This window comes from Callithrix jacchus, chromosome 1, assembly GCF_049354715.1.
Source record: "Callithrix jacchus isolate 240 chromosome 1, calJac240_pri, whole genome shotgun sequence".
NCBI lineage: Eukaryota > Metazoa > Chordata > Mammalia > Primates > Cebidae > Callithrix > Callithrix jacchus.
The window spans coordinates 148,701,231-148,715,070 of NC_133502.1; positions in this window are offsets into that span (position 1 = coordinate 148,701,231).

Sequence of the window (13,840 nt, forward strand, 5' to 3'; positions counted from 1 at the left end):
AATCGTCAGATTCACCAGGGTCGAAATGAAGGAGAAAATGCTAAGGGCAGCCAGAGCGAAAGGTTGGGTCACCCACAAAAGGAAGCCCATCAGACTCACAGCAGATCTCTCGGCAGAAACCCTGCAAGCCAGAAGAGAGTGGGAGCCAATATTCAACATCCTTAAAGAAAATAATTTTCAACCCAGAATTTCATATCCAGCCAAACTGAGCTTCATAAGTGAAGGAAAAATAAAATCCTTTGTGAACAAGCAAGTACTCAGAGATTTTGCCACCACCAGGCCTGCTTTACAAGAGCTCCTGAAAGAGGCACTACATATAGAAAGGAACAACCAGGTACCAGCCACTACGAAAACATACCGAATGGAAAAGAGCATAAACAAAATGAAGAATCTGCATCAACTAATGGGCAAAACAGCCAGCTAGCATCAAAATGGCGGTATCAAACTCACACATAACAATATTAACCCTAAATGTAAATGGGCTAAATGCACCAATCAAAAGACACAGACTGGCAACATGGATAAAAAGTCAAAACCCATCGGTGTGCTGTATCCAGGAAACCCATCTCACATGCAAGGATACACAAGGGCTCAAAATAAAGGGATGGAGGAAGATTTACCAAGCAAATGGAGAGCAAAAAAAGCAGGAGTTGCAATTCTCATCTCTGATAAAATAAAGTTTAAAGCAACAAAGATCAAAAGAGACAAAGAAGGACATTACATAATGGTAAAAGGATCGATACAACAAGAAGAACTAAGGATCCTAAATATATATGGACCCAATACAGGAGCACCCAGATACATAAGGCAAGTTCTTAATGACTTACAAAGAGACTTAGACTCCCACACAATAATAGTGGGAGACTTTAACTGTCAATATTAGACAGATCAACCAGACAGAAAATTAACAAGGATATCCAGGGCTTGAACTCAGACCTGGAACAAGCAATCCTGATAGACAATTACAGAACTCTCCACCCCAAATCCACAGATTATACATTCTTCTCAGCACCACATCACACCTACTCTAAAATTGACCATATATTTGAAAGTAAATCATTCCACAGCAAATGCGAAAGAACTGAAATTATAACAAACAGTCTCTCAGACCATAGTGCAATCAAGTTATAACTCAGAATTCAGAAACTAACTCAGAAATGCACAGCTTCATGGAAACTGAACAACTGGCTCTTGAATGTAGGCTGGATAAACAATAAAATGAAGGCAGAAATAAAGAAGTTCTTCAAAACCAATGAAAAGGAAGACAAAAAATACCATAATCTCTGGGACACATTTAAAGTAGTCACTAGAGGAAAATATATAGCAATAAGTGCCCACATGAGAAGAGTGGAGAGATACAAAATTGACGCCCTATTGTCAAAATTGAAAGAGCTAGAGGAGGAAGATAAAAAAACTCAAAACCTAGCAGAAGACAAGAAATAACTAAGATCAGAGCAGAACTAAATTAGATAGAGACACGAAAACCCCTTCAAAATAATCAATAAATCCAAGGCTGATTTTTTGAAAAGATCAACAAAATAGACCACTAGCCAGATTGATAAAAAAGAAAAGAGAGAATAACCAAATAGATGCAATAAAAAAACAATAAAGGGAAAATCACCACAGATTCCACAGAAATTCAAGCCATCATCAGAGAATATTACAAACAACTCTATGCACATATACTAGTAAACCTGGAAGAAATTGATAAATTCCTGGACACTTGTGTCCTCCCAATCCTAAAGCAGGAGGAAGCTGAAACTATGAAGTGACCAATAACAAGATCTGAAGTTGACGCAGCAATTAAGAGCTTACCACACAAAAAGAGCCCAGATCCAGATGGGTTCACAGCTGACTTCTCCCAGACACAGAAAGAGGAACTGTTACAGTTCCTTCTGAACCTATTCCAAATAATTCAAAAAGAGGGAATTCTTCCCTAATCATTTTACGAGACCAAAATCATCCTGATACCAAAACCAGGCAGAGATTCAGAAAGAAAAGAAAACTTCAGGCCAATATCCATGATAAACATAGACACAAAAAACTTCAATAAAATACTGGCAAGCCAATTGCAATAGCACTTCAAAAGCTTATCCACCATGATCAAGTAGGATTCATCTTGGAGATGCAAGGGTGCTTCAACATACGCCAGTCTATAAATGTAATTCACGACATAAACAGAACAAAAAACAAAAACCACATGATTATCTCAATTGATGCACAGAAGGCCTTTGACAAAATTCAACAGCCCTTTATGCTAAAAACCCTCAATAAACTTGGTATTGATGGAACATATCTCAAAATAATAAAAGCTATTTATGACAAACCAACAGCCAATATCATACTGAATGGGCAAAAACTGGAAGCATTCCCTTTGAAATCCGGCACTAGACAAGGATGCCCTCTCTCACCACTCCTATTCAATATAGTACTGGAAGTTCTAGCCAGAGCAATCAGTCAAGAAAAAGAAATAAAGGGTATTCAAATAGGAAAGGAGGAAGCCAAATTGTCTCTATTTGCAGACGACATGATAGTATATCTAGACCCCATCATCTCAGCCCAAAAACTCCTGAAACTGATAAGCAACTTCAGCAAAGTCTCAGTATACAAAATCAATGTTCAAAAATTACAAGCATTTCTATACACCAATAATAGACTTAAAGATAGCAAAATCAAGAATGAATGGCCATTCACAATTGCTACAAAGAGAATAAAATACCTAGGAATACAACTAACAAAAAATGTAAAGACCTCTTCAAGGAGAACTACAAACCAGTGCTCAACGAAATAAGAGAGGACACAAACAGATGGAGAAACATTCCATGTTCATGGTTAGGAAGAATCAATATCGTGAAAATGGCCATGCTGCCCAAAGTAATTTACAGACTCAATGTTATCCCCATCAAGCTACCAATGACCTTCTTCACAGAACTGGAAAAAAACTACCTTAAACTTCATATGAAACCAAAAGGGAGCCTGCATAGCCAGGTCAATTCTAAGCAAAAAGAACACAGCAGGAGGCATCACACTACCAGACTTCAAACTATACTACAAGACTATGGTAATCAAAACAGTATGGTACTGTTACCAAAACAGAGATATAGACCAATGGAACAGAATAGAGGTATCAGAGGCAACACAACATATCTACTACCATACAATTTTTGATACACCTGACAAAAAGAAGCAATGGGGAAAGGATTTCCTTTTTAATAAATGGTGATGGCAAAACTGGCTAGCCAAGTGCAGAAGGCAGAAACTGGACTCCTTCCTGACACCTTACACTAAAATTAACTCCAGATGGATTAAAGAGTTAAACATAAGACCTGGCACCATAAAAACCCAAGAAGAAAATCTAGGCAAAACCATTCAGGACATAGGAGTAGGCAAGGACTTCATGACCAAAACACCAAAAGCATTGGCAACAAAAGCCAAAATACACAAATGGGACCTAATCCAACTCCACAGCTTCTGCACAGCAAAAGAAACAGTCATTAGAGTGAATCGGCAACTAACAAAATGGGAAAAAATTTTTGCAGTTTACCCATCTGACAAAGGGTCGATATCCAGAATTTACAAAAAACTCAAACAGATTTACAAGAAAAATAAAAAATAAGCAAAGAATATGAACAGACACTTTTCAAAAGAAGACATACATGAGGCCAACAAACATATGAAAAAATGCTCATCATCACTGGCCATTAGAGAAATGCAAATCAAAACTACATTGAGATACCATCTCACGCCAGTTAGAATGGTGATTATTAAAGTCTGGAGACAACAGATGCTGGAGAGGATGTGGAGAAATAGGAACACTTTTACACTGCTGGTGGGAGTGTAAATTAGTTCACCATTGTGGAAGACAGTGTGGCAATTCCTCAAGGACCTAGAAATAGAAATTCCATTTGACCCAGCAATCCCATTACTGGGTATATATCCAAAGGACTATAAATCGTTCTACTATAAAAACACATGCACACGAATGTTCATTGCAGCAATGTTTACAATAGCAAAGACCTGGAACCCACCCAAATTCCCATTGATGATAGACTGGACTGGGAAAATGTGGCACATATACACCATGGAATATTATGCAGCAATCAAAAACGATGAGTTCGTGTCCTTTGTAGGGACATGGATGAATCTGGAGAACATCATTCTCAGCAAACTGACACAAGAACAGAAAACAAAATACCACATGTTCTCACTCATAGATGGGTGATGAACAATGAGAACACATGGACACAGGGAGGAGAGCACTACACACTGGGGTCTATTGGGGGGAATAGGGGAGGGACAGTGGGGAGGGAGCTGGGGAAGGATAGCATGGGGAGAAATGCCAGATGTGGGTGAAGAGGAGGAAGGCAGCAAATCACACTGCCACGTGTGTACCTATGCAACTATCTTGCATGTTCTTCATATGTACCCCAAAACCTAAAATGCAATAAAAAAAAGACCAGCCTATCCAACATAGCAAGACTCCATCTCTCCAAAAATAAACAAATAAAGAAAGAACCCTTAGGATGTGATCAAAGCTACAACCAGAGATCAATCCATGGCCTTCATACTTTAACATTTTTTTAAATAGGTTTTTTGGGGATCAGCTAGTGTTTGGTTATACAGATAAGTTCTTTCGTGGTGATTTATGAGATTTTGGTGCACCCATCACCCGAGCAGTATACACTGTACTCAGTGTGTAGTCTTTTTTTCCTCACCCCCTGTCACCCTTTACCCTCAGTCCCCAAAGTCCATTTTATTATTTTTATGCCATTGCGTCCTTATAGCTTAGCTTCCACTTATGAGTGAAACCATGTTTGGTTTTCCATTCCTGAGTTACTTCACTTAAAGTAATTGTCTCCAATTCTATCCAGGCTGCTGCAAATGCCATTATTTCATTGCTTTTTATGGCTGAGTAGTGTTCCATTTTGTGGGTGTATGTGTGTGTGTATGTGTGTGTGTGTGCGTGTGTGTCTCTCATCAAAAAAATGGCCTCTCAAAGTGCTGAGTTCTTTTTTTTTTTTTTCAATCAATTCTTGGATAAAAAACCCCACATTTAAAAAAATCCACTCATTGACTGATGGGTATTTGGGCTGCTTCCATATTTTTTCAATTGCAAAATTGTGCTGTTATAAATATGCATGTGCAAGTATCTTTTTTGTATAATAACTTCTTTTCCTCTGGGTAGATACCCAGGAGTGAGATTGCTGGCTCAAATGGAAGATCTACTTTTAGTTTTTTAAGGAATTTCTGCACCGTTTTCTGTAGTGATTGTACTAGTTTACATTCTCACCAGTATAAATGCAATCACTTTTCACCACATCCATGCCAACATGTATTATTTTTGATTTTTTGATTATGGCCATTCTTGCAGGAGTGAGGTGATATCACATTGTGGTCTTGATTTGCATTTTCTGACAATTAGTGATGTTAAACATTTTTTCATAGGTTTGTTGGCAGTTTGTATATCTTCTTTTGAGAATTATTTATTCATGTCCTTTGCCCACTTTTTGATGGGATTGTTTTGTTCTTTTCTTGCTTATTTGTTTGAGCTCGTTGTAGATTCTGGATATTAGTCTTTTGTCATATGTATCGATATCAAGAGTGCCTAATCGCATCTGGCCTTTGTATTTTTATTGTTAAATAAGAATGAAAGTAAATAAACACCAGCTTAAGTAGATTTAAAAGAACCAACAGCCATATAAGGAGCCAAGCACTTTGGTAGGCCAGGCAGGAGGATTGCTTGAGGCCCTATAAAGAGCTCTGATAAATAAATATTCAAAGTTAAAAGTATCTTAGGCGAAAATGGATGGGAGAAGAAGGCCCATGTGCAAACAATTTTTGAGTCCTCAGAAAGGGAAGACTGGCTAAAAAATCTTCAGATGGGATTTGCTTTGTGACTCCTTGACCACTGGGCCTTGTTATTTGCACCAGATTTACTTTCATCTCTTCTGGCAAAAGATATAAAAAGGCAATTTATTAAAGGACCACTACAGATACCAATAGATCTAATAAATGCCATACTTACTAAATAATAAAGAGTAAAAAAATAAATAAAATATGAATCTGCCACATTGTCCTAATAAATTGGCAAAAAAGGATAATATCTAGTTGGGTATGGGTGTAGGAAAATGAGCATTTTCATTCTGTTTGTGGAAACATGGGCTGATTTAGCTTTTCTGAAGCAAAATTGGGCCCTATGTATCATGAATGTCATCTGATTCATCAATTTTATTACTGGGATTTTATCCTAAAAAATAAGGATATTTGTAAAGGTGGATAAATAAGGATTTTCTTTTTAAAAAAAATTTATTTATTTTACTTTAGGTGCATACTATATCTGGCATTTCTCCCTAGATTATCCCTCCCCACCCCCCACCCCCATTGTTTCTCCCCTACCCCCCCAACTGTCCCCTGTGTGTGATGCTCCTCTCCCTGAGTCCACATGTTCTCATTGTTCAACACCCATCTATGAGTGAGAACATACGATGCTTGGCTTTCTGTTCTTGGGTCAGTTTGCTGAGAATGATGGTTTCCAGATTCATCCAAGTCCCTACAAAGGACAGAAACTCATCGTTTTTTTATGGCTGTGCAGTATTCCATGGTGTATATGTACCACATTTTCTTTGTCCAGTCTATCATTGATGGGCATTTGGGTTGGTTCCAGGTCTTTGCTATTGTACACAGGGCTGCAATGAACATACGTGTGCATGTGTCTTTATAGTAGAATGACTTATAGTTCTTTGGGTGTATATCCAATAGTGGGATTGCTGGGTCAAATGGAATTTCTATTTCTAGATCCTTGAGAAATTGCCACACTGTCTTCCACAATGGTTGAACTAATTTACACTCCCACCAACTGTGTAAGAGTGTTCCTATTTCTCCACATCCTCTCCAGCATCTGTTTTCTCTCAATTTTTTTTTTTTTAGGGAGGGAAGGAAAAAGGGAGGAAGGCAGGAAGGGAGGGAAGGAGGAAGGAAGGGAGGAAGGAAGGGATGAAGGAAGGAAGGGAGGAAGGGGGGAGGGATGGAGGGAGGTAAGGGAAGGAAGGAATTCAAGCAGTGAGAGAGACATTGCCGACCTGGATCTAGAGGTTTACAAGTTGATTTCTTTTTTTGAGAGAAGGAAAGAAGGAAAAAAAATGAGTAAAGGAGAGAAAGAAAGAGGGAGAGAGTGAGGGAGGGTGAACGGAAATATTGCTTTATTCTGGAAAAAAAAATGGGTATTAATCATGGCCAGTCAATGTTTCATTTAAACCTATGAGTAGGTGTCATGTGGTATTGACAAGAATGTATATTTTATGTATTTGAAGTGGAGAGCTCTATAAATATTTATCAAGTTTACTTGTTCCAGATCTGAGTTTGAGTCCTTGATATCCTTATTAATTTTCTGTCTCATTGCATCTAAGTCTCTATGTGTCTGGGTGTTAGGATCGTTAGCTCTTGTTGTTGTATTGATCCTTTTACCAGTATATCTTTGTCGCTTTAAAATCTATTTTATCTGCTACGAGAATTGCAACTCCTGCTTTTTATTTATTTATTTATTTTTGCTCTCCATTTGGTTGGTAAATCTTTCTCCATTCCTTTGTTTTGAGTCTTTGTGTATCCTTGCATGTGAAACAGGTCTGGATGTAACATGCCATTGGGTTTTGGCTGTGTCTTTTGATTGGGGGATTTAGTCGATTTAAATTTAGGGTTACTGCCATTTGATGTTAACTGGCTGTTTGATCCATTCGTTGATGAAAATTCTTCTTTATGTTGGTGCTCTTTACTTTTTGGTGTATTTTTAGTAAGGCTAATACTGGTTGTTTCTTTCTGTGTGTAATGCCTCTTTCAGAAGCTCTTGTAAAGCAGGCCTGGTGGTAATAAAATCTCTGAGTACTTGCTTGTTCATAAAAGATTTTATTTTTCCTTCAGTTGTGAAGCTTAGTTTGGCTGGATATAAAATTCTGGGCTGAAGGTTCTGTTCTTTGAGGATGTTGAATATTGGCCCCCACTCTCTTCTGGCTTGTAGAGTTTCTGCTGAGAGATCTGCTGTAAGTCTGATAGGCTTGCCTTTGTGGGTAACCTGACCTTTCTCTCTGGCTGCCCTTAATATTTTCTCCTTCGTTTCAACCCTGGTGAATCTAACAATTATGTGGCTTGGGGTTGTTCTTCTTGAGGAATATCTTTGTGGTGTTCTCTGTATTACCTGGGGTTGAATATTGACCTGCTTTGCTAGTTCAGGAAAATTTTCCTGAATAATATCCTGAAGGGTATTTTCCTGCTTGGATTCATTCTCTCCGTCGCATTCAGGTACACCTATCAAACGTAAATTTGGTCTTTTCACATAGTCCCACATTTCTTGGAGACTTTGCTCATTCCTTTTTTCTCTAATCTTGTCTTCTCGTTTTCTTTCATTAAGTTGGACTTTGACCTCTGATATTTTTTCTTCTGCTTCAACAATTTGAGTGTTTAAACCTGTGCATACTTCTCGGAGTTCCTGTATTGTATTTTTCAGTTCCATTAATTCACTTATATTCCTCTCTAAGTTGTCTATTCTCAATAGGATTTCGTCAAACCTTTTTTCAAAGTTCCTAGTTTCTTTACGTTGGGCTACAACATGTTCTTTTAACTCACAGAAGTTTCTTATTATCCATTCCTTGAAGAGTGATTCTGTCATTGGGATGCACTCATTCTCCATCAAGCCTTGTTCCATTGTTGATGTGGAACTGTGATCATCTTTAGAGGGAGAGGCGTTCTGATTTTGAGTATTCTCAGCCTTTTTACGCTGGTTTCTTCCCATTATTGTAAACATATCCTCCTGTTGTCTTCGAAATTACCAACTTTCAGATTAGGTCTCTTGAGTGGGTGTCCTAGTTGTTGGTTCCCAGGACCAGAATGGCAGCATTAAGACTGATGGTGCTTTTCTGCCCAGGATTCTCCTGTCTGGCTTCCTTCTTGTGTCCATAATTGGTGACTCTGCCTTCCCCGGGCTCCAAACCTCGGTCAGAAGGGGAACCAGTCTCGTTTACTCTGCGCTGAGAGCTGCCGTGCTGAGGTGCCATCACAGCTGCTGTGCCAGCCTCAGGAGTTGTGCTGGGGACCCGTGTGTGTCCTCCAAACCTCGGTCAGAAGGGGAGCCGGCCCTGTTTACTCTGCTCTGAGAGCTGCCATGCCGAGGTGCCAGCAAGACCACTGCGCCAGCCACAAGAGTCACGCTGGCAACCTGTGTGGTTCCTCCACTGGGGATCTTCTGCTCCATGAGTGACCAGAATTTGTCTGAAAGCGTGGCATCCTCTAGTTCTCTGTGCTTTGACTGAGAGCTGCAATCCCAAGCTGTTATAGATTGGCCATCTTGGATCGTTCCACTCCCGATTTTTTAATGATCGCCATTCTGTCATGAGATGATATCTCAGTGTGGTTTTGATTTGCATTTCTCTAATGACCAGTGATGATGAGCATTTTTTAAATGTTTGTTGGCCTCATATATGTCCTCTTTTGAAAAGTGTCTGTTCATATCCTTCACCCACTTTTGAATGGGGTTGTTTGTTTTTTTCTTGTAAATCTGTTTTAATTCTTTGTAGATTCTAGATATTAGCCCTTTGTCAGATGGGTAGATTGGAAAATTTTTTTCCCATTCTGTTGGTTGCTGATTCACTCTAATGACTGTTTCTTTTGCTGTACAGAAGCTCTGGAGTTTAATTAGATCCCATTTGTCTATCCTGACTTTTATTACCATTGCATTTGGTGTTTTAGTCATGAAGTTCTTGCCTATGCCTATGTCCTGTACAGCTTTGCCTACGTTTTCTTCTAGTGTTTTTATGGTGTTAGGTTGTTTTTTTTCCCCCCGAGATGGAGTTTCGCTCATTACCCAGGCTGGAGTGCAATGACTTGATCTTGGCTCACTGCAGCTTCTGCCTCCTGGGTTCAGGCAATTCTCCTGACTCAGCCTCCTGAGTAGCTGGGATTACAGGCATGTGCCACCATGCCCAGCTAATTTTTTGTATTTTTAGTAGAGATGGGATTTCACCATATTGACCAGGATGGTCTCGATCTCTTGACCTCGTGATCTAACTGCCTCAGCCTCCCAAAGTGCTGGAATTACAGGCTTGAGCCACCATGCCCAGCCTATGGTGTTAGGTTTTATGTTTAAATCTTTGATCCATCTGGAGTTAATTTTAGTGTAAGGTGACTGGCAGAGGTCCAGTTTCTGCTTTCTGCACACTGCTAGCCAGTTTTCCCAACCCCATTTATTGAACAGGGAATCCTTTCTCCATTGCTTGTTTTTGTTGGGTTTGTAAAAGATCAGATGGTTGTAGATGTGTGGTGTTTCTTCTGGGGTCTCTGTTCTGTTCCATTGGTCTGTATCTTTGTTTTGGTACCAGTACCATGCTGTTTTGATTATTGTAGCCTTGTAGTATAGTTTGAAGTATGGCAGTGTGATGCCTCCTGCTTTGTTCTTTATGCTTAGGATTGTCTTGGCTATGTGGGGTCTCTTGTGATTCCATATGAAGTTTAAAGTGTTTTTTTCCAGTTTTGTGAAGAAGTTCATTGGTAGCTTGATGGGGATAGCATTGAATCTATAGATCACTTTGGGCAGTATGGCCATTTTCACGATATTGGTTCTTCCTAACCATGAGCATGGAGTGTTTCTCCATCTGTTTGTGTCCTCTCTTATTTCCCTGAGCAGTGGTTTTATAGTTCTCCTTGAAGAGGTCTTTACATCCTTTATTAGTTTTATTCCTAGGTATTTTATTCTATTTGTAACAATTGTGAAGGGGTGTTTGCTCTTGATTTGGCTCTCTGTTTGTCTGTTATTGGTATATAGGAATGCTTATGATTTTTGCACATTGATTTTGTATTTTCAGACTGCTGAAGCTGCTTATCAGTTTGAGAAGATTTTGGGCTGAGATGATGGGGTCTTCTAGATATACAATCATGTCATCTGCACATAGAGACAGTTTGAATTTCTCCTTTCCTAATTGAATACTCTTTATTTCTTTGTCTTGCCTGATTGCTCTGGCTAGAACTTCCAATACTATGTTGAATAGGAGTGGTGAGAGAGGGCATTTTTGTCTAGGTCCTGATTTCAAAGGGAATTCTTCCATCTTTTACCCATTGAGTATGATATTAGCTGTAGGTTTCTCATATATAGCTTTTATCATTTTATGATACATTCCATCAATACCTAGTTTATTAAGAGTTTTTAGCATGAAGGGCTGTTGAATTTTATCGAAGGCCTTCTCTGCATCTATTGAGATAATCACTTGGTTCTTGTCTTTGGTTTTGTTTGTGTGATGGATTACACTTAAGGATTTGTGTATGTTGAACCAGTCTTGCATCCCTGGGATGAAGCCTACTTGGTCATGATGGATAAGCTTTTTGATGTGCTGTTGCAATCGGCTTGCCAGTATTTTATTGAAGATTTTTGTGTCAATGTTCACCAGGTATATTGGCCTGGAGTTTTCTTTTTTAGTTGAGTCTCTGCCTGATTTTGGCATCAGGATAATGTTGGTCTCATAAAATGAGTTAGGGAGGATTCCCTCCTTTTGTTTTGTTTGATATAGTTTCAGAAGGAATGGAACCAGCTCCTTTTTGTATGTCTGGTAGAATTCGGCTGTGAACTCGTCTGGACCTGGCCTTTTTTGGTTGGTAGGCTATTGATTGCTGCCTCTATTTCAGCCCTTGTTATTGGTCTATTCAAGGTTTCAGCTTCTTCCTGGTTTAGTTTTGGTAGAGTACAAGTGTCTAGGAATTTATCCATTTTTTCCTGGTTTACTGGTTTATGGGAGTAGAGCTGTTTGTAGTAATCTCTGATGGTAGTTTGTATTTCTGTGGGATCAGTGGTGATATCCCCTTTGTTGTTTTTTATTGAATCTATTGATTCTTCTCCCTTTTCTTTTTTATTAATCTGGCTAGCATTCTGTCTGTTTTGTTGATCTTTTAAAAAAACCAGATCTTGGATTTATTGATTTTTTTTGCAGGGTGTTTTGTGTCTCTATCTTCTTCAGTTATTCTCTGATCTTAGTTATCTCTTGTCTTCTGCTAGCTTTTGAGTTTTTTTGATCTTCCTTCTCTAGTTCTTTCAATTTTGATGATAGGGTGTCAATTTTAGATCTTTCTTCTCTTCTCTGGTGGGCATTTATTGTTATAAATTTTCCTCTTGTTACTGCTTTAAAGGTGTCCCAGAGATTTTGGTAAGTTGTGTCTTCATTCTGGTTGGTTTCAAAGAACATCTTTATTTCTGCCTTCATTTCATTGTTTGTCCAGTCAACATTCAGAAGCAAGTTGTTCAGTTTCCAGGTGTTTGTGCAGGTTTGAGTGTGTTTCTTGATCCTGAGTTCTACTCTGATTGTTCTGTGGTCTGATAGACTGTTATGATTTCTGTTCTTTTGCATTTGCTGAGGAGTGATTTGCTTCCAATGATGTTGTCAATTGTAGGGTATGTGCAATATGGTGCTGAGAAAAATGTTTGTTCTGTGGATTTGGGGTGGAGCATTCTGTATATGTCTATTAGATCCACTTAGTCCAGCTCTGCATTCAAGTCCTGGGAATCTTTGTTAATTTTCTGTTTCATTGATCTGTCTAATATTGACAGTGGAGTATTGAAGTATCACAGTATTATTGTGTGGGAGTCTAAATCTCATTTTAGGTCATTAGGAACTTGCTCTATGTATCTGGCTGCTCCTGTGTTGGGGGTGTATATATTTAGGATCGTTAGCTCTTCTAGTTGTTTTGATCCTTTTACCATTATGTAATGTCCTTCTTTGTCTCTTTTGATCTTTGTTGGTTTGAAGTCCATTTTATCAGAGACTAGGATTCAACCCCTGCTTTTTTTTGCTCTCCATTTGCTTGGTAAATTTTATTCAATCCCTTTATTTTGAGTCTATATGTGTCTTTGTATGTGAGATGGGTTTCTTGAATACAGCACACTGATGGGTTCTGACTTTTTATTCAGTTTGCCAGTCTGTGTCTTTTGATTGGGGCATTCAGGCCATTTACATTCAATGTTAATATTGTTATGTGTGAATTTGATCCTACCATTTTGTTACTGGCTGGTTTTCTTTCTCATTAGTTGACTCATTTTCTTCATTGCATTTTGGTCTTTGCCAACTGGTTTGCTTTTGCAGTGACTGGTACTTGTTTCTTTCCATGCTTAGTGTTTCTTTCAGGAGCTCTTGTAGGCCAGGTCTGGTGGTGACAAAAATCTCTCAATAATTGCTTGTCCATAAGGGATTTTATTTCTCTTTCACTTATGAAGCTTAGTTTGTCTGGATATGAGATTCTGGGTTGAAAGTTCTTTTCTTTAAGGATGTTGAATATTGGCCCCCACTCTCTTCTGGCTTGTAGAGTTTCTGCTGAGAGATCTACTGTGAGTCTTATTGGCTTCCCTCTGTGGGTGACCTGACCTTTCTCTCTGGCTGCCCTTAGCATTTTTTCCTTCATTTCAACCCTGGTGAATCTGACAATTATGTGCCTTGGGGTTGCTCTTCCTGAGGAATATCTTTGTGGAGTTCTCTGTATTTCTTGAATTTGAAATTTGGCAGAACTTCCTTCCTTCCTTGCTAGGCTTGGGAAGTTCTCCTGGATAATATCCTGGAGTGTGTTTTCCAGCTTGGAGTCATTCTCCTCATCATATTCAGGTATACTGATCAAGCGTAGATTAGGTTTTTTACATAATCCCATATTTCTTGGAGGCTTTGTTCATTTCTTTTCACTCTTTTTTCTCTTGTATTGTCTTCTCTTTTTATTTCATTGACTTGATCTTCAATCTCTGATATCCTTTCTTCTGCTTGATCAATTCAGCTATTAAAACTTGTGTTTGCTTCATGCTGTGTTCTTCAACTCCATCAAGTCGTTT